This window comes from Acinonyx jubatus, chromosome C1 (assembly GCF_027475565.1).
Source record: "Acinonyx jubatus isolate Ajub_Pintada_27869175 chromosome C1, VMU_Ajub_asm_v1.0, whole genome shotgun sequence".
Lineage (NCBI taxonomy): Eukaryota > Metazoa > Chordata > Mammalia > Carnivora > Felidae > Acinonyx > Acinonyx jubatus.
The window spans coordinates 92,425,041-92,443,410 of NC_069381.1; the positions used below are offsets into that span (position 1 = coordinate 92,425,041).

At 50.8% G+C, this 18,370-nt stretch overlaps 1 protein-coding gene and 1 long non-coding RNA gene across 2 annotated transcripts in view; one reads left to right on the forward strand and one right to left on the reverse strand.

The window, feature by feature from the left end:
• Positions 1–1,334: 1,334 nt before the first annotated feature.
• Positions 1,335–4,476, reverse strand: LOC128313951 (uncharacterized). The gene is made up of 2 exons (XR_008295127.1): positions 3,114–4,476; positions 1,335–2,752 (listed from the first exon to the last, which is right to left on the reverse strand). It is a non-coding gene; the product is annotated as an uncharacterized LOC128313951 (long non-coding RNA).
• A 6,673-nt stretch (positions 4,477–11,149) lies between these two features.
• The window catches only part of SLC6A17 (solute carrier family 6 member 17), a 51,744-nt gene continuing 44,523 nt past the window's right edge, over positions 11,150–18,370 (forward strand). The window contains exon 1 of the mRNA XM_027058380.2: positions 11,150–11,582. The gene's annotated coding sequence lies outside the window, so the exon portion shown is untranslated. The remainder of the gene's footprint in view (positions 11,583–18,370) is intronic.

An 18,370-nucleotide genomic window follows, 5' to 3' on the forward strand; every position in this document is an offset into this window, starting at 1 on the left:
AAAAAGTTTATTTATTTTGAGAATGAGCAGGGGAGGGGCAGAGAGAGGAGGACAGAGGATCTGAAGCGGGCTCTGTGCCAACAGCAGAGAGCCTGATGTGGGGCTCGAACTCACGAACTGCAAGATCATGACCTGAGCTGAAGTCGGAGCCACTCTAACTGACTGAGCCACTCAGGTGCCCTCTTACTCAGTTTTAGGAACTCTTTATATATTAGAGAAATATCTCCCCCACTTTTAAAACAGTCACTTAACGGGGTGCCTGGGTGGCGCAGTTGGTTAAGCGTCCGACTTCAGCCAGGTCACGATCTCGCAGTCTGTGAGTTCGAGCCCCGCGTCGGGCTCTGGGCTGATGGCTCAGAGCCTGGAGCCTGTTTCTGATTCTGTGTCTCCCTCTCTCTCTGCCCCTCCCCCGTTCATGCTCTGTCTCTCTCTGTCCCAAAAATAAATAAACGTTAAAACAGTCACTTAATAGATATCTCTAAACACCTACTATATGGCAAGACTGTTCTAAATGCTGGGGATATAGTGTTAGTCTAGTTGGGAAGCAGACAACAAGCAAATGAAGAAGAAAGTGAGTCAAATACCAGATGGTGATAAGTGATTTGGGGAACAATAAAGGAGGGAGAGGTAAAAGGACATCAGTGAGGTCTTCCCCTCCCAATATTAGAATAACCTTTCCATGTCTTCTTTTCGTATTTTTATAATTTCATTTTCATTTCCATTTTAATTTCATTTCATCTCCTTTTCAAAGGAAAAACTTCTGATTTTGATGATCCTCTCTACTGTATGTTTACTTTCCTATTTCATTAATTTCTACATTGTCTTTATCGTTTTCTTCCTTCTGTTCCCTTTGAGTCTATTTTCCTAAGTTCTTGAGATGTTTGCTTGGCTCATTGATTTTTAATCTCTCTTCTAATATATCTATTTCAGTCCAAAAATATCCCTCTAAGTACTGCTTTGGATGCATTCCTATGGCTTTTTATTGTTTTTAACATTTATTATCCTCAATAAGAGTACAATTTGGTGCAAGGAGTAAGGAAGGCATTTACTTCTTTTCTGGTGGCTAAACCAATACCATTTATTAAAAAATCCATCTTTCCCCTAGTCACTTGAAATATAATCTTTATCATAATCTAAATGACTAAGTCCGAGTTTATTTCTGGACTCTGTGTTCTGCCTCATGTATTTCTCATACTAGGACCGCATGAATTTAAACTTACAACTTTATAATATGCTTCCTCACCTCATGGGCTAATGACCTACACCACACCTATTGTGCTCTCTTTTCATAATTCCCCTGGCTATTTTGTATTCCTTTGCTTCTGCTTAAATATTTTTTGTTTGTTTGTTTGTGTTGTTTGTTTATTTGTTTGTTTTGCAGGGTGGCGGATCTCTCAGTAGCATTTGGGAGCTGCTCTCTCTATGCGGATTTTCTATACCTTTTTTAAAGTTTATTCCTAAGTACTTTTCTTTTCTTACTATTGTAAAGGAGGCATTTCTTTTATCTTCTCACTGGCTGTGGGGTACCTGAATGTTCTAGATATTTTGCATGTTTATTTTTCATCCAATCATATTACTGAATTATACTGTTGTTTAACTTTTTCTCTTGTGAATTGTTTTTCTAAACGAAACTTTTAGCTTTTAAGGGGATAATGCACATTAATTTTAAAGTTCTCAGGGTAAGTGGCTATTTAATGATTCAGTGAATTAATAAGTGTAAGATGCTTACAGTAGTGCCTTATGAGCTACTGCTAATAGCAACAGCGATAATACTGCCTTGATTTATCTTTTTAATCCTCACAAGGACCTCATGAGATTAGAGAACTGAATATTATTTCCATTTTCCAGATAATATGAAGTTTAGGGCACCTCGGTGGCTCAGTTGGTTGAGGGTCCAACTTCGGCTCAGGTCATGAACTCGCAGTTCCTGAGTTCCAGCCCTGCATCGGGCTCTGTGCTGATGGCTCAGAGCCTGGAGCCTGTTTCAGATTCTGTGTATCTCTCTCTTTGCCCCTCCCCCACTAGCTCTCTGTCTTTCTCTTTCAAGAATAAATAAACATTAAAAAAAAGGATATGAAGTTCATAGATATTAAGTGATTGTCAAAAGTTAGCTGGCAAGGCTGGATCAGAACCTGGGTTTATCTATGTCCATCAAGCTGTCTCAGAAAAGGAGAGCTAGGCGAGTCCTTGTGTAAAGTGAAGAGTCCCTTGAACTCACACACACTCATCCCAAAGGTCTGCTTTGATTTGTGCTCTGTATGCTCCTGCAGGGGTGTGTTCAGTTGGGGCACCTTATCCTGTTCCATAAGGACTCTGCAGAGTCAGATTCTCTGGGACAATTTTCCAGGCCACTGAGTTCCAAAAAGCAGAAGATCAGAGTTGCCTTGGGGCTGGGCAGTGGGGCTCGGCTTGAATTTACCGGGTGCTTCCTATTCCTGTGAAGAGCTGTCCATTCCTCTCCTCCACTGCCGTGCTTGACTATCTCACATTGATTGGGAGATGAGGAACCAAGGGGTTCAAGGGCTTGCCTGAGTCACAGTGGAGGACGGGGAGGTGGTGGGTGCAGGAAAGAATTTGGTGCCTTCCTTGGTCCTCTAGGGCAGCTGATCTCTCGCTGCCTCTCTCTTTCCTCACATTCCTCTCCAGTTCTGCCCCACCTCCATCGAATTGCTAACCACTGGGGTTCTCTCAGACCCTGAAGTGAGGCTTCCACTTTACAGACCGGGGAGTTGAGGTCAGGAATGAAGAGACTCTTAAAAAAAAAAAAAAAAGGTTTATTCATTTGTTTTGAGAGAGAGAGGGAGAACACAAATGGGGAAATCAAGAGTCAGATGCTTAATGGACTGAACCACCCAGGTGCCCCATGAAGAGACTCTCTTGAAGCTGCTATGAGTTAGAACTAGGAATCGAAATTGGGGTCTCCTCTCAGGGGGTAGGGATGCTTCTGAAGGGCCCTGGTGTTGTCACATCCCATTAAAGTGTAGCTGGGAAGCCACCCCCCATAATGTGACTGTCATGCTCTAAAACTTTCCATGGCTCCCTCTTACCTTTCAATCTAAGTAGAGGTTTCCAGCCTAACACATCAGGCTTCCACATTAGAGAATCCCACTCACCTTCTGGCTTTACCTCTCATTTGTCCCCAAAGCCACAGCCTCTGAATGGCCCGGCTAGACCCAGACCTACGCCTTGGGGTTGGACATACGGTGAATTCACAAGCTCCTCCCAAATGCTTGCCCTCTATTTCTTTACAGGGGTCCTCAAGCTCCAGAGGGGAAGCTAGATGGACTTGTGACATCCACCCCTTTGTTGAAAAACGAGAATTCCATTCGTGAAGCTCAAGCTTAAGTTAGCAGCCATTTCACATTGTTGCTTCATATTTACAGCTTGAAGTCTACTAAAACTCCAGTTATTTTTTACATAAACTCTGATGGAACCAGGAATGATGGATTTGGAGGAACAGGAAACAAACATGTAAAAGGTGATGAACTCATCTGTGTTGTGTCTTCAAAGATCCTTACTTGGATTACTATATATATTATATACACGTACATACATGCTACGCACACGCCAGAGAATCCTGCTCTTTCCTCCGGGCCACATAATGCTCAGAGCAGAAACTGAACTGAACGCAAACGCCCGGGTGCTAACAAAGTTCTTTGTCACTGCTTTAGGAAAACTTACTTTCTCTTAATGGGGATGAAGTCCGTCGTTGTCTTCTCACCGCGAGGGCTGCCTTGGGACTTTTATTAGGCCCTGGCCAAGGCCAGGGAAATTGCTTAGCTCTTCAACACCTTCCATGCTGTCTGTCTTTGGCTGATGGTGTAAACCCTGCCTCTGAAGTGGGCCGTGAGCCCCCCGTGCTTTCCCGAACTAGTATTTGGTTGGATTTGCAAAGAGACTCGCCGCACACAGACGGGAGCAGGTGGACCCGGAGCCGTAGGAAGGGCTGCTGCGCCCACGGCTGCACCAGATGGGCCGGGTGAGGGGGTGGCTGCCTGCTGTGTACTGACCCCAGGAAGTCCTGTCCCGCTCAGGTTCCCACCGCTCCCCCCTCGACACCCGGCTTGAGTTTGGACAGGTGACTTTTCGACAGCTGGGATTGCTGGCAGGCCTTCCTCCCTGGGCTCAGTCCTGTTCCATCTACATAGGACCCTGGGGCACAGGGCTCTGGCCTGAAGCACCTGCTCCCATGCTTCTGGCCCAGCTCTTTACTATGTCACTGTCATCATCACAGTTGTCATTGTCATCATCATCATCATAGCAGCCATTTACGTGTGTCGAGTCCTCGCTCTGTGCCAGGCTGCTGTTATACATACGTTCCTTTGAATGCTCAGCATCCTGTGAGGAGGGCACTCTCCTTATCCCCATTTCACAGGTGAGAACACTAGGTCCCGAGATGTCGCAAGGTGAGACCGTGAGTCCTGGCACTGGCCTGCCAGGGGCCGAATGAGCCTCCGGCCACTGGCTCGCTGTGCTCCTGCACCGCTCTGCTCCCGCGTCCCTGCGTCCCTGCGTCTGAGAGCTGACACTCACTTTCTCACTCACTTGCTAACTCAAGACGCCGTGTATGTGTGTCGTTCCTCCTGCTCGCTCCAGCTGATTGGTGAGCTGATGAAGCCCGTGGGGTCTCCGTGGCAAGGCAAACTACAGTGTGTCAGGGATGGCAGCCATTGGCCAGGAAAAGGAAGGAAGCAGAAATGCCACGAATGAGGGCAGCCCTGGAGGAAATCGGAGCTCCTGTTCCAGGGTCCAGCTTCCATTTCCCCCGGCTGGTTAAGGTGGCATTTGCCTCTTCATTCGGGTGAAACTCCACCTCCCATGGGGATTGGCTTGATCCTCAGAAGCCATAACAGGATAACCATCTTCAAGGAACTGCGATAGGCCTTGCATTTATTCTAAAGACACACAGGGGCACCTGGGTGGCTCAGTCGGTTAAGCATCCGACTTCAGCTTGGGTCATGATCTCTTAGTTCGTGAGTTTGAGCCCCATGTCCGGCTCTGTGCTAACAGCTCAGAGCCTGGAGCCTGCTTCAGATTCTGTGTCTCCCTCTCTCTCTGCCCCTCCCCTGCTCATGCTCTGTGTGTGTGTGTGTGTGTGTGTAAAATAAATAAACATTAAAAAAAAAAAAGACACACTTACACAGTAACGGTGGCACCTGGGGACTTTTATATCAGCTGTATTTTAGATTCTGAACCCTAATTGGGTGAACCCCAATTGCTCCTCTCCTTTGCTGATCTAACTCAGTTAATCTGGGAGGATGGGGTTCTGATGATGGCTGTGGAAGGAGGCCCATCTACTGCCTCTAAGTCAGGGGTGAGGGAGTTCTCCAAGGTGTGAAAGTAGCACATGGTCACTGACCATCCTGCGACTTCCCTACTTATCCAATAAATACATGGCTGTTTTGGTTATTTATTGCTGTGTAACAAAGCATCCTAAAATGTAGCAGCTTGGAGCAATAATTATTTTTCTCTATCTCGTAGTTTCTGTGGGTCAGGCACTTGGGAAGGACTCGGTGGGACAGTTTGTCTCTGCCCCGTGCAACATCTGCTGGGGGCTTGAGTGGGCTGGGAGGGATTGCTTCCAAGATGATCCACTCACGTGGCTGGTGCCTGCTGTAGTTCGGGAACTCAGCCAGGACTGGGGTCGGTGGCCTCCTCCCCACATGGGCCTCTCTGTGGGCTGCTTGGGCTTTCTCACAGAATGGTTCTGAGAGCAGACATCCCAAGAGAGAATGGAAGCTACCATTTCCTTATGGCCTGGGTCGAGATACACATGACTTCCTTCTCTTGTTCAGGCATCACAGATCGGATTCCGAGGGAGGAGATACGGGTATCATTTCTTGAAAAGAGCATTCAAAGAATCTGGGACCATTTTTAAAAACATTCACCCTGGAAAAAACTCTAATAACTGTGCCGTCCAGAACAAAAGAGATCATAGTTTAGCATCTGTGTGTGTTTAAGATACTCAGAAACACAAACAATTGAAGTCAATTACAATTTGGGCTGTTTCTCTGTGTCCTGGAAAAGGCCACGGCCAACACTTCCTCCTACGTCTTACTACTTTACGATCCTGGGGGTAGCGTTCCTTGGATTCATGTAGTGAGAAATAAAAATTAAGGGCATTACTTCAGTGTCTTTCTTTTCAGGAAGACGCGCTTGGGTGGAAGAGGAAAATCTGGGGAGGGGAGCTTCACCAGGAAAAGTATCTCCTTTTCTGAGCAGGACCAGTATTGAGAAGAGTGGATTAGGTCTTGTGTTGGACCCTGCCAGATTTGACAGGAATGCCCAGCCTGTAAGCTTTGACTGGACACTTATTGTGTGTAAGTCCAGTGTGTGAGGGCGCGGTGGGGGAAGTGAGGCATGGAGAGTTGAAGAGGAAGAGGTCCCTGCCTTTTACGTAGCCACACTCCAATTTGAGAGGCCAGGCATAGATACGTGAAGGGAAACCTACATTATATGGCCCTCAATGTCAAGATTGAGAGGGAGGATGGACCTCACCATTTGACTTGGACGCCAAGGTTGAGTTTGTCTGTGAGTAAGCCAGGGATACTAATAGTCTCACCTAGTAATATAATACTAGGTACTTGAAATATCTTTCTATAGGCCTGGCAAGGAAGAATCAGTTTGCTAGATGTTCAGAAGGGAGATGGTCACTGAGCGCTGGAGGGGTCAGGAAGACTTCCTGGTGGAAGCCTTCCTTCCCCTCTCCATGTTGGGGCCTTCAGTCAGGGACAGCTTCCAGGCTTCATCTTCTTTCACTGCAAGGCAGATGTTGACAGTGTGGACTGCCTTTTCCTTCTGGAAACGCTTTCTTCTGTGACACACACAGTCCTCTTACCTCTTGAGTCTTCCTCTCTGTCTTCTCTCCTGACCATTCCTGCTCTTCCTGCCCCACGGAAGCAGGCCCGGCACCCCAAGTTCTGCTCTCCCGACTGTCTTCTACACACTTCTTCTGGGGGGGGCATCCTTCCCCTCTGCTTAGCATCCTCTTCTGCTCATGACTTCCAGGTCTGTGTCTCCAGCTCTCTCTCTCTCTCGGACTTTATACCCGTATTTCTAACCACACTTTATTCTTTCAGCCAATCTTTATGGACAGTCCGTTCTGTGGTAAAGATGGACGTGGTCTCTCCCCTCGTGGAGCTCACCCATCATCCAGGGAGACCATTCCCCGGCATCCAGTCACACCATTGAGCAGCTAATTACAAATCATGACAGGGCTACAAAGGAGAAGAAATGTCTACCTGGGAGGTTGACTAAATTCTTCATGGTCAGGAGAGCCATGAAGAATTAGGGTTTGAGGTGAATTGGGTGGGTGAGCAGGGAGCGAAGGAAGAGGAGGAGGGACTGAGAGGCTCGCTGGCAGAGAGGGCATATGGCTGAAGTCCAAGTTCAGAAGGAGTGGGCGCGCATAGGAGGGCCAAGAGAAGGTCAGAGCAGGCAGTGGGTTGCAGGGAAGGCCATGGGGGAGGGTGTGAAACAAGGCTAGGGCTGAGGAAGGGCCTGAAAGGATGTGTTGAAGGTGTGGGCCAAACGCTGCAAGCTTGAGAAGGCTGTGATCATATCTGGACTTCTAAAAGGTCACGGTGCTGCTGCTGTTGTATGGAGAAAGGCAGGAAGACTGCAGTCGGAATCAGGAGGTGACGGTGAGGGTCCAGGCGAGTGATTATTCTGGTGTGGATAAGCATGATGGCAGCAGAATGAAAGAGAAGTGGCCAGATTCTAGAGGTACTTAGGAGATGAAATCTCCAGGATTTAATGACAGATTTCACGAAACAGTGATAAAGAGGAGGTCTCAAGGGTGATTGTTGGGTTTCTGGCTGGCTCAACTATTCATGGAGCCAGGGAGCACTGGAGGAGGAGCAAGAAGCAAATTATGGAATGTTTACAGGGTAGAACTTCGAATGTTGAATTTATTTCTTGCAATCTGTGCTGGAAGTGACTCCAAGGGGCTCAAGTAGAAAGATAGAGTAGGAGGTTGCGTATATGGAGCTCAGAAGGGTGTCCGGAAAGGAGATGTAAAGGTGGGAGCCAGTGGTGTGGGAGATGGTCTCAGGGAGACGTACAGAGGGTGAAAAGGCTAGAGCTCTGGGAGGTCCAGCATTTAAAGGTCAGCAGGGAAAACCAAGCGGTGACCAGAAGGGTAAGAGGAAAACCAGGGAGTGTGGCACCTGTGAAGAGAGTTCTAGAAAGAAGTCTTGAGAGGGCAACCAAGACACGTATCACAGAGAGGTAAGGGAGATGAGGATTGGAGACTGCTCCGTGGATTTAGTGACATAGAGGTCACTTGTGACCCTAGCGAGAGAGAGCCCCCTTGGCAGCATGATGAACAGAGGTGGGTTGAGGAGCGAGTGGGGAGTGAAGGAATGGAAGCAGGGTATGTGGAAGAAAATGAGAAGGTGAGGATGAGAGCTTTAGTGACTTTGTGAAAGGAAGATGCCTGCTAAGAAGGATCCAGTAGAAAGGAAATGGTTGATAAGACAGGAGGGAAGGAATAACCCACAGTGATTGAGGTTCTCAAGGAGGCTGGGGCCAGGGGACCCAGTGGACTGGGGACTGATCACAGGGAACAGGAGAGACTCTCCCCTGCTATGTCAGAAAGGAGGAGGAGAGAGCAGGTGCAAATGTAGGTGCAGATGGGGGCAGGTCTACTTATCCTCAGTGGAAAACCCAGAGGGCTTCCAACTGGCTGGGGGCGGCGGGGGGGGGGCAGCAGGGTGGGTGTTTAGGAGTGCGGGGAAGGTGGGAGTGGCGTCCATCAGACTGGAGAAGTAAGTTGACCGGAGAATCATAGAAAGCTTGTTGTACTGCATGAGAGCCCATTTGAGGTTGGTAACCATGAAAGCAGAGGGACACTCATGTGCCCCATGGTGTTTTTCTCTAGAGAACTTTGTACAGAGAAACCAAGTATTGCGTTCATTCAAGGTTGGGGTTTTACTGGGTAAATGTGATACAAGGGCAGAGGAGCAAGGACATCTCCTGGTTATTGTCTTGATATCCCGCAGACACTTTATTTTCATATATCCCAAATCCATGATCTCATTACCTTCTTCCTACTGCTCCCCAAATCTGTCCCTCTTTTGAGATCCCCATCCTGGTTAATAATAATACAATTATCTAATAATACCACTAATAGCAATCATTTATAAAGCACACGTATCAGATGTAATACCAGATATTTTTAAAAACCCTCTCATCTGGTCAGCATAACAACCTTATGGGATATGTATTATTCATTTTACAGATGTGGAAACTGAGGCTCAGAGACATTACGTCACTTGCTCAAGGTCTCTAGTAAACGGCAATCAGAATGAAAGAAAACAGGTCTATAAGGCTCCAAAGTCCTACCCTTTCCCATGAGCACACCACCGGCGAGCTCCCCTACCCTAAAACCACCCATCTCTGACCCCGTCCTTCTCTCACATCCCCCACCAGGTCAGCCATCACATTCTGTTTGTTCACCTCTGGCATGTCTCCTGTATCATTTGCTACTTCCTGCCACGCCCCTTCACCCCACTCCATGTTGCTGGATGGGTCCACCTCAATGTAAGCTCCATGAGGATAAGGATCATTATCTGTCCTGTTTTCTGTGGCGTCCTCAGGGCCTAGAACAGTGCCAGGTAAACACTGTCTAACACTCAGCAGCTGTTGAGTGAAAAGATAGATGCCCATTGAGAGATCAATCTCCATGGGTGTCTCACATTTCTGCAAGTCTTGTGGGCAGAGGCACTGATGGCTTTTTGTTCCAGACTATCTTTTTGAGGATATTTGCATAGTGAACAGCTTTGGAAGACAGTCTCCCTCAGTGGAGGACAGGTTTGTTTGCTGTCTAAGATAATAATGTCTCTCTCCAGGGCAAAGGTTGGCAAATTTGCATGCAGTCCATTATAGAGGATTGGGGCTCCTAAACTTAGAATTCTTCAGAGTGTGCAGGAGCACCCAGAATCAGCCCCACGTCCTTCCCATGGGACTTGGGGGTCAAGGGAAACTGATTTGAAAGTGCAGCTCGCACTGCCTGCTGCGCTATGGGTGATAAAATCCTTTGTCTCTGGCCCAGGAGTCTCATGTCTTCTGCCAGCATCCATGAAACCATGGCACCATGAAACCATGAAACCCTCCTTGCTCTGCAAGGGTAAAATCTCAGAGTCTTCACAGTCATGGCACGGTGCTATTGCCTGTCAATAGGGCAACTGAGAAACAGCCCCCACCTCCGCCACCCCCTCCCAAACACTGCCTCTAATGCTAAGATCCCCTAGAGCAGAGAGAATTCATCCCAGACTCCCCACACAGCCCTCCAAGGCCCAGGAGGATAGCTCCCACCTCCCTAACCTCACCCCTGTTGCTCCACCCCTCCAGCTCAAGCAGTCTCCGCCTGCACACTTCTCCACTCTCTCTCTGCTAGCTTTGCTCTTGTCATGCTCTCCCGTCCACAAGAGCCAACCTTCTCCCCTTGCATCTGTTGAAGTCCTATCCACCCTCTGAGGCCAGGATCCCAGCTCACATCCTTAAGGCCTGCCCAGAACCCAGTCAGAATTTTCCTCTCCCTTCATAGCCCCCCACTTTCCCCATCTTGTAGAGTTCCTCAGTCCTTTGGGCTGGTATTGTGGCTATCAAGGTAAAACCCCACTCTGCCGGTTCCAGAGTTCCGCGATCTTCTCAACCCCTGCTGCCCACAGCATACAGTAGGAGCTCAACAGAGGAGTACTGTAGTGAAGTTGAACTGCACAGGGAATGGTCTTGCAAGATGGTAGGATGGAAGGACGGTGGAGTGGAAAAGGAATTACAAGTAGAGGAAGAGTGAGCAAAGGCACGGGGGTGAGGGTGGCTACAGCAGGGGAGTGAGCACTTTGGGTGAAGCCCAATTCATGAAGGAGGGCCAAAGAGCTGCACCTGATAGGGTGACGAAATGGGGCCCAGGATCCCAGAGACCCTTGGCCATTGGGGCCCCATTCTTCTGATAATGGAAGCCACCGTGATGAAGCCCCAGGGTCTGGGTGTCCTGGGGAGGGGCCTCAAGAGGCGGCTCCTGGGTTAGCCCCTCTCCCTCTCCCTGCCCACCCCCTCCGCCTGCGTCGTCGGCCATCAGAGCCTCGCTTGCGGCCCCAGAGCCTCGCACTGACGCGGGCCCGAGCGTGAGTCAAGCCTGCGTCACGGCGCCCCGCCGCCAGGGTGGCCTTTCGGAAAGCGAGGGAACAGTGCGCGCTGCGCTCCGCCCAGCTCCGTTCCGCTCCGCAGAGCCGGCGCGGCCGGGGCGCGGGGAGGGCGACACTCGGCGCTGGCGCCTGCAGCCCCCACGCGCTCCCTCCGCCACGGAACCTGGGTCCCAGGGCTGCTCCCCAGAGAGGCTCGAGCGCGCCGCGGGCGGGATCTGAGTCGGAACCGGCGGCGAGGGAGGGAGCGAGGAGCGAGCAGAGTCGCGTGCGCGGACGCGCGGCTCCGGGTCCCCTCCCAGCCCCGGCCGGTGCCCGCCGCCGCCAGACTCGGGTGCCCGCGGGAGGGGCTGTGAGCCGGCGACCTGTCGGGGACCGCAGCTGCTCGGCCGGAGCGCAGAGGGTCGAGTCCGCGCGACGGCTCACGCGGGACAGGTGAGTCTCGGGCCGCGCCCTGCCTGCCTGTACCCGGCCAGCCACCGCAACTTTAGCTGTTCTGGCCCCGCCCCAGCCTGGAAGGCCTAAGGACAGAGGTGCGAGGCGGCGCTGCCCGGTGCCCGCCCGGCCCTGCGCGGGCCCCGGGCTCCTCCCGCCGCTCCAGCCGCCGTTGCCTGGCGACGAAGCCCCGGGGCCCGCGCTCCTCGGGCGCATCGGGGGTGCCCAGCTCCGCGCTCATGGGTTCACCCAACGGGCTCCAGCTTCCAGGGCTCAGGAGGGCCCAAGAACTCCGGAGGTAATCCGGCAGAGCGGCAGAGGCAAACGCCCGCGGAGCACCGGGCGGGAGGCCCGGCCGGTTTGGCCGCCCGGAGCTGCGCGCCCAGGGCGCAGTTCCCGCGGGGAAGCTCTTGCGCGGCCGGAGACCCCAGCCTCAGCCGCTCGGCTTCAGGCCCATGACCTTGACAGTAACATTGGCAGGAGTAGCGGAGCGCTCACGCCCGAGATGAATATTTAATTCCGAGTCCGGGAGCTGGACCTCGCTGAATTCGGAGCTAGCGGGGAACCCATCTTCCCTCGAGGGAAGCGCATCTGGGAAGCGAATGGCTGAGATGGGGGACGTGCGCGGGGTGCAGGTCTGGAGAGGGCGCCGTCTCGGGAGAGGCCTCAGCCACATTTATACCTGTGCAACCAACGTCCTCCCAAGCTATGCTCACGGTAGTCCGGGGAGGGCCGCTCCCCCAGGGGCGCGGCTGCCGTGGAAGGAAGACTGGTGTTATCTTTTTAAAGGCCAAACAGCCCTTCGGAAATCCTGAGGCCAGTCACTTGAGGGGGCCCAGTGGCTGTCAAGTGGCGTTAAAAAAAAAAAAAAGTTTTTGTTTTGTTTTTATTTATTTTTTAAAATTTCATTCCTCTTTCCTTCTTTGAGAAATTTGTAACGGATCCTTCGGACTAGGGAATTTCTAACCAGAACTACGTTTGGGGCAATTCAGCTGTGAAAGGGAGGCAGGTGGGTCGGGCTGGGAAGACAGGGTCGTGGTATAGAGAAGGAAGATTTTTCTGAGGGCACTGCCCTTGTTAACAGGAACTTCCAGGAACTAAGCAAATCCTGTAACGGCTCAAAAAAAAAAAAAAAAAAAAGAAAAAGAAAAAATCAACCAAAACTTTAGTTCCAGCCTAACTGTAAGGCTGTCCTGCACATACTGATTGATGTCTGGAGAACAAGGTCAGAGTGTGTTGAGATTAATGGTAAAGAATTCTTGTATTTCATGCTGTGCTTACATTATCCCGTGGTCCAGCCAGGTGGACCCATCACCCAGGCAGGAGGAAGGGCTTCGAGGTCACACCCGATTGTCCTTGGCTGTGGCTCATCCGTTGGGACCGTCAGAGGTCTTAGCTCCCATGCTGGCTTTTTCTCCAACCAAGCAGCTGTGGCTAAGTAGGTGGTGAGTCTCAGCAAATCCCTGCAGCTCAGCCTGGAGAGTGACTCAGTGCAGGAGGCAAATCGTGCCCACCAGCTCTGATTGGAGTGAGTTCGTTTGGCCTGAGTCACACAGAGTTGTGTGTCAGCTGTTTGTGAGCTGAGTGGAGTTCTTTACCAGGGCTTGTAAGCAGCGATGGCCAGGGCTCCCGGAGTTTGGGGGCCACTGACTAGAGGTAGGCAGGTCCTCAGAGTGAGCCAAGCAAAACTCAGGCACTGGGCAGGTGTCCTAGAGCTCTGACCCCACAGGGAAGGCACGAAGAACCAGGCTGGGGTTGGGGGATTGGAGCAGGGGCCCAGGGGGAGGCTGTGTGCTTGTGGTCGGAAGTGGGCCCAGGGCTCTGCCAGGTGCCAGGGCGGGTGACCTTGGGCAAGTCACTTTACGTCCGGGGCCTTGGTTTCCTCGGTCATAGAAGAGGGATGCCTGTGGTGCCTTTTCCTCAAGCTTATTTTGAGCCCAGTGCTGGACACGTGGCAGATGCTCTAAAATGTTAATTCCCCACCTCTTTCTTTATGGGCCTTAACCAGAGGTGGTTCTTTCTCTCCCTGCCCTTGTGCCTTGGTGTGAGAGGGGGTATGGAGACAAGTGAAAGTGTCAGGGCTTCACATGTGCTTGCGAAGGACCCCTAATTCAGCTTCACGTTGACCTCTTTCCAACCTTCAGGTCTCCCCAGGACACGCTGAGTAAGAGCAGGGTCATGGACCATGAAAGACTCTTAAAAACAGAGAACAAACTGAGGGTTGATGGCGGGGGGTGTGGGGAGAGGGGAAAATGGGAGATGGGCATCGAGGAGGGCGCTTGTTGGGATGAGCACTGGGTGTTGTATGTGAGCGAAGAATCAGAAGAATCACCAGAATCTACTCCTGAAACCAAGAGCACACTGTATACGATGTATGTTAGCTAACTTGACAATAAATTATATCTAAAAAAAAAAAAGGAACAGAGTTATGAAGGGTGGGGTGGAGGTGGTAGACAGAGCTGTGCTGGGTCTGATGGGTGCCCTCAGCTGTCTCTGCAACAGCTCCAGGGCGAGACTCCAGCACAGGCCCTGACTCCTTAGAATTGTTCATGACCATGGCCTGGTCTCAAGTTGTGGCACTTGCCCGGTGGACTTTGGGGGCCCCTGCCATATGGCCAGATCTTGCCGTCCTCCTCCCTCTTGTCCTATCCATCATGGAGTTGGAAGCTGCATGACAACCATCCTGGGGAGGTGAGGCTGGCCTTTCCTGGAGAGGAAAGGAGTGTATCGCTTGCCTTCCCTGAGGGATCCTGGCCCCTTGCTGTCTCTTTCTGTAAGATGTCTAGGCTTGGTGCTGAGCTAAGATGTGTGTGCCTCAAGAGTGAAAGGCAATAATGGTGCAGCCAGAGAGGCCGTGCTGACCTAGGGGACTCCAGTCTACTACTGGCAGTGTGTGTGTGTGTGTGTGTGTGTGTGTGTGTGTGTGTGGTACATGCACCCTGGATTGATGCTCTCCCCACTGGACCTGGAAACAAATTTCAAAGATGATCGAGACAGAGATGAGAGGGTTCTTGAGAAGCAGGCTCCTACTGCCGGTGTGTCCCCCCTTCTCTCGAGCTCCTTTCCGATCTAAGTTTGCTGCGGCAGGACAATTCATCATGAATCCCTTTAAGGCTGTTAAGATAAGCAGCCACATAGTTTAAAGGGAAGGTGGATTTGGGCTTTTTTTCCTGGAAGCAGATCTGAGTTATCACTCACTCCTAGGCTGGGCTGCAAGAAGTTCTCACAGCCAAACATCTGGAGCACCAGGCAGGGAAGACTCTGTCCCTCAGCCCCTACAAAGCCCTTGTGCATCACCCTCCCCCACCTAGCGTCCCAGACTGTGTTAGTGTGGGTCTGCGGGTCTGTGTTAGTGTGCTACCCTAGAATCAGGCGGGTCAGTGGCCTGTGGGGAAGCGCCTACTTTGTGTGCTTTTAGGAGGGGCTGGTGCAGTTCTGGATTCCAGAAGCTCATGCCGTGCTTGGCAAACAGTGAGAATATCCAGGTTTTTACTGAGGCTTCTGTGTTGCACTAAGTGCTTTATTCGTATACCACCTCGTTTAATCTTTGCTACAATCCCAGGAGATGGACATTGCTCTCTGCAGTTTACAGATGTGGGACTTGAGGTTCAGAGACGTTACATCATTTGCTGAAGGTCACACCAGCAGTGAGTGGCAGTCTGAGAATTTGAACTCAGGTCTGGCAGATTCTTAACCACTTCACAGTAAGTTCTTAATAAATGTTTGCAGACCGCCTAGGCATTTATACCCAGATGAGGCTGTCTAAACCTGTGGGTCTAGTTCTTTAAGCTAGCGCCCTGAGGAAGGGAGAAATGGGCCTCCACCAATGGGAATTTGGTGGAGAATGAACATACCTAAACTTCCAAGGTTTGGGAAATACGGTCTGTGGTGCCAGGGGAGCTGGGATCCAGCGGAAGATCCTAGGCTCCATCATGCTGCTGCATTGTCCTATCTTGTCTTGCCCCATCCCCGCTCCTACCCCGACTCTACCACTCCTGACCTCATTCCTTAAAGTTTGTCCAAGTCAAGGGTTGGTGCTGGAAGCAGTGAGGGAAGAGTCAGAGCACAGTGGATGTCGCCCTGAGGATTTCCGCATCTGCAGAATCAAGGACGGTCAGTCGCTGGTGGGAGCTCTGGTGTGTCAGATTTCTCTGCTGGAGAGTGTGTGCCAGGGATGGGCAGCAGTTTCTGGTGAGGCCCCAGACTCCAGAGCAAAACTGCGAACACTCCAAGGTTATGCATGGCAGCCGCTGGCTGGCGTGGGCTGCTCAGAAGGACGCCGCTCGCTTCCTCATCTTGTCCCGTGGAGAGCCCACTCTCCTCACCCTTGGGGTTCTGCCACTGGAGTCTGGGGCTGTGCTGGGAAACTTGGCATCAGATTCTTCCTGCTTCTTCATCTATTTCCTCTCTGAGAAACCACCATCCCTGGCAGGACAGGCCCGTATTGTCCTAGCCTGCGTGGTATGTCCAAACGACCCTTGATCTTGGTAGGGAAGTTCTTGTAAGTGAGGGTGGATAACTGGAATGTAAGCATTGATGTTCCCCCACCCCCAGAGGACACAAAAGGTTTTCCCAGAATCCCTGGCTCCACAGGCAGCCATTTTGTGGAGACAGAGTCCTTTGAAAAGTCCCCCCCTCCCCCATGAATTATTATTCAAGTTAAAACACTGTTGAACTATGGATACATCCAGTTGTTAGAAGAAATAGATACTCACCGTGCACAGAAAATTTACAGGTGAGCACATCAGCTCAGGTGCAAGATGGATTGCTGTACCCTATTGTTCTCATGTTCATGACCAGGCACATTTTGTTGGAACATAATTCTGGGTCAGGGGAGTCCTGGGCAGCCTGAGTGTCTAACTTGGGAGTTGAGACTTAAAGCCCTATTTGCTCTGGGACCTCTTGTGGAGTGAGGGTGGGGCAGGCACGAATGGGAGGAAATAACGCCCCAGCTCCTGGGCCTTGGGGTCATCTCATCAGCTGCATTTGTGCCCCCGAGCTGCCTCTGTGCCTTCCAAGGCTACTCACAGTTCATTTGAAGATAACAAGTTGCCTCTCCGTGTACTCTGTCATTTCTAATTACTGGTTTAATGAGAATTTCCACTGGATTCTGTGCACCACTAATTTGCCACCTATTCTTTCACTTACAAATAGAATTCATTGGTCCACACCCCCAAATTCCTGCTGGTTGCATTTTCTCTTTAATTATAAGACTCCTGGGCTCCTGTGGTTTTAAATCCCACTCCAGGTCAGGAGTGCTGTTTGATAAAGCTACCTTTCAAGGGAAGTGAACAGTCACCTGCTGGAGCAGCTCCATCAGGTGCTGCCAGGTGAGTATCCAGTGGGGATGCGGACCTCCTCTTCCCTGGGGGGTTGGAAGGGAAGGAGAGCAGGTGCAACCCAGCACCGGCTTCCTGAATGGCCTGGTGGGCGCTGTCCACGGTCCTGGCACACCACCGAGACGCCCTGCCTGCTAGTAATTTGGGGACTCCTCTAGAGCAGCTGGGAGGAACCTCCTTGACCAGTCCCCCAACTTGCATTGTGACATTGGCTTTGGGAAAGGACCTGGCCAAATGAAGAAGCTCCTAACCTCAGGGAGAAATGGTGGTAGATGGACTCACCTCACTGTTGACTTGCTGAATGAGATTCGGGTATATCACTTTGCACCGTGTCATGGTACATTGGAAAACTTCCTAACCAGTGCCGCAGATGGGTAGCGTGGGGCCCAGAAATAACGATGCCTCTATTCCTTGGAGTTGCCTGGAATGGCCTAGGGTGCCGGGACCGCTTACCCCAGTGTGCCATATCAGTGTTCTCTTCTCCATGTGTCATGATGTACAAAAGATTGGAAAGCACTAGAATATCAGAAAGAAAATGGGCTACAGAGCTCAGGGGCCCACAGTTTGAATCTCCACTCTTTCACTTCATGGCAGGGTAATTTTGTACCTGATAGTTTTCTTCCCTCAGCCTGGGTTTCTTTGTAAAATGAGAATTACACTTTTATCCCAAGTTGTTGGGGGTATAAATAACATATATAAGCATAGCAGGTTTTCAAAAATACTTGCTCCCTTCACTGCGATCGGCTGTCCTGTGACCTGTTCCCAGTAGGGGCACTTTTCTGCCCACCTCTCCACAAAGCTACACTGAGGGTTGATGAGGAAAGAGCCACAAACCCTTCTCATTCCCAGGAAAGAGACATCATGTTGGGACTGTAATTAAGGGTTTCTGATCACTATTCCTTCAAGTGCCCTTCAGCAGTCTGGTGGGTAACACAGGTAATTGGACACCCTTGGTTCCCTCTGTCTCTCTCTCTGAGGCAAGACAAAGTAGTGGCTTTAAGAAAATCCAGGTCTGGGGCGCCTAGCTGGCTCAGTCAGTTGAGCGTCCGACTTCAGCTCAGGTCATGGTCTCGAAGTTCGTGAGTTCAAGCCCCGCATCAGGCTCTGTGCTAACAAATAGCTCAGAGCCTGGAGCCTGCTTCAGATTCTGTATCTCTTTCTCTCTCTCTCCCCCTCCCCCGCACATGCTCTGCCTATGTCTGTCTCTCAAAAATAAATAAATGCTAAAAAAAATTTTTTTACTAAAAAAAGTTTTTTTAATTAAAAAAAAAAAACAGAAAAAGGGGCGCCTGGGTGGCGCAGTCGGTTAAGCGTCCGACTTCAGCTCAGGTCACGATCTCGCGGTCCGTGAGTTCGAGTCCCGTGTTGGGCTCTGGGCTGATGGCTCAGAGCCTGGAGCCTGCTTCCGATTCTGTGTCTCCTTCTCTCTCTGCCCCTCCCCCCTTCATG